The following is a 2,928-nucleotide window of genomic DNA, read 5'->3' as shown; positions in this document are numbered from 1 at the left end:
AGGAGCAACAAAGGCAAGGAAGAGACATTGAGGAGCTCAATCACTCCATAAGATCTTCAAGAGGAAGAACAAGCCGCCATCACTAAGGTGGACCCGTTCTTTAATCTCCTTGCTCTTTATTTTTCTGTTTTTCGAAAAATCATGCTTATGTTTATCTATGTTTGTGTCTTATGATCATTAGTGTCTTAGTGTCTATGCCTTAAAGTTATGAATGTCCTATGAATCCATCACCTTTCCTAAATGAAAAATGTTCTTAATTGAAAATGAGAAGAATTGCATGAATTTTAAATTTTATAACAGATTAATTATTTTGATGTGGTGGCAATATTTTGGTTTCTGAATGTATGCTTGAACAGTGCATAAATCTTTTGAATTTGTTGTCCATGAATGTTGGCTCTTGAAAGAATGATGAAAAAGGAGACATGTTACTGAGGATCTGAAAAATCATAAAAATGATTCTTGAAGCAAGAAAAAGCAGTGAATACAAAAAAAATCGAAAAAAAAGGAGAAAGAGAAAGAAAAGAAGAAAAAAAAAAGAGAAGGAAATAAAGTTGTGATCCAAGGGAAAAAGAATGTGCTTAAGAACCCTGGACACCTCTAATTATGGACTCTAGCAAAGCTGAGTCACAATCTGAAAAGGTTTACCCAGTTATGTGTCTGTTTGTTTTTGGAGTTCATTGCATATTCTCTCCTTTTTATCTTATTTGATTTTTAGTTGCTTGGGGACAAGCAACAATTTAAGTTTGGTGTTGTGATGAGCGGATAATTTATACGCTTTTTGGCATTGTTTTTAGTATGTTTTTAGTATGTTTTAATTAGTTTTTATTATATTTTTATTAGTTTTTAGTTAAAATTCACTTTTCTGGACTTTACTATGAGTTTGTGTCTTTTTCTGTGATTTCAGGTATTTTTTGGCTGAAATTGAGGGACCTGAGCAAAAATCTGATTTAGAGGCTGAAAAGGACTACAAATGCTGTTGGATTCTGACCTCCCTGCACTCGAAGTAGATTTTCTAGAGCTACAGAAGCCCAATTGGAGCGCTCTCAACAGAGTTGGAAAGTAGACATCCTGGGCTTTCCAGCAATGTTTAATACTCCATACTTTGCCCGATATTTGATGGCCCAAACTGGCGTTTCAAATCAGCTCAAAACTGCCCGGCGTTAAACGCTGGAACTGGCACAAGAATGGGAGTTAAATGCCCAAACTGGCATAAAGGCTGGCGTTTAACTCCAAGAGAAGTCTCTACACGAAAATGCTTCAATGCTCAGCCCAAGCACACACCAAGTGGGCCCGGAAGTGGATTTTTATGTTATTTACTCATTTCTGTAAACCCTAGGCTACTAGTTCTCTACAAATAGGACCTTTTGCTATTGTATTTTCATCTTTGGACGTCTAGTTCTTAGATCATGGGGGCTGGCCTCACGGCCATGCCTAGACCTTGTTCTTATGTATTTCAACGGTGGAGTTTCTACACACCATAGATTAAGGTGTGGAGCTCTGCTGTACCTCGAGTATTAATGCAATTACTATTGTTCTTCTATTCAATTCAGCTTATTCTTGTTCTAAGATATTCATTTGCACCTAAAAACATGATGAATGTGATGATTATGTGACACTCATCATCATTCTCACTTATGAACGAGTGCTTGACAACCACTTTTGTTCTACAAGCAAACAAGGCTTGAATGTTTATCTCTTGGATCCCTTGATCGGAATCTTCGTGGTATAAGCTAGAATTGATGGCGGCATTCAAGAGAATCCGTAAGGTCTAAACGTTGTCTGTGGTATTCTGAGTAGGATTCAATGATTGAATGATTGTGACGAGCTTCAAACTCCTGAAGGCTGGGCGTTAGTGACAGACGCAAAAGAATCACTGGATTCTATTCCAACCTGATTGAGAACCGACAGATGATTAGTCGTGCCGTGACAGGGTGCGTAGAACATTTTCACTGAGAGGATGGGATGTAGCCACTGACAACGGTGAAACCCTACATACAGCTTGCCATGGAAAGGAGTATGAAGGATTGGATGAAGACAGTAGGAAAGCAGAGAGATGGAAGGGAGAAAGCATCTCCATTCGCTTATCTGAAATTCTCACCAATGAATTACATAAGTATCTCTATCTTTATCTTTATGCTTTATTCATATATCATCCATAACCATTTGAACCTGCCTGACTAAGATTTACAAGGTGACCATAGCTTGCTTCATACCAACAATCTCCGTGGGATCGACCCTTACTCGCGTAAGGTTTATTACTTGGACAACCCAGTGCACTTGCTGGTTAGTTGTGCGAAGTTGTGATAAAGAGTTGAGATTACAATTGAGTGTACCATGTTGATGGTGCCATTGATGATCACAATTTTGTGCACCACGTATGAAGATGCTTTGTTCCCTCTGAGCCTCTGCTTTCCTATTGCCTTCATCCAATCATTCATACTTCTTTCCATAGTAAGCTGTATGTAGGTGGATCACCATTGTCAATGGCTACCATCCATCCTCTCAGTGAAAATGGTCCTCTACGGTTTTTCGCATGGCTAATCAGATGTCGGTTCTCGATCGTGTCAGAATAGGATCTATTGATCCTTTTGTGCACTATCACTGCGCCATACAGTCGCGAGTTTGAAGCTCGTCACAGTCATCCCATCCCAGATCCTACTCGGAATACCACAGAGAAGGTTTAGACTTTTCGGATCTCAAGAATGTTGTCCATTTGATTCTAGCTTATACCACGAAGAATCTGATCGCACAGAATGGAAGTTCTATTATTAGGAGAGGCAACCATGCGTCGTGAACCAGGAAGCCAAGAGATACACACTCAAGCTCTCGCAGATAGAATGGAGGTGGTTGTCAAGCACGCGTTCATAAGGAAGGATGGTGATGAGTGTGACGGATCATAACATCTATCAGGTTGAAGTACGAGTGAAT

This window comes from Arachis duranensis, chromosome 9, assembly GCF_000817695.3.
Source record: "Arachis duranensis cultivar V14167 chromosome 9, aradu.V14167.gnm2.J7QH, whole genome shotgun sequence".
NCBI lineage: Eukaryota > Viridiplantae > Streptophyta > Magnoliopsida > Fabales > Fabaceae > Arachis > Arachis duranensis.
Note: the sequence above shows the minus strand (reverse complement) of the source record.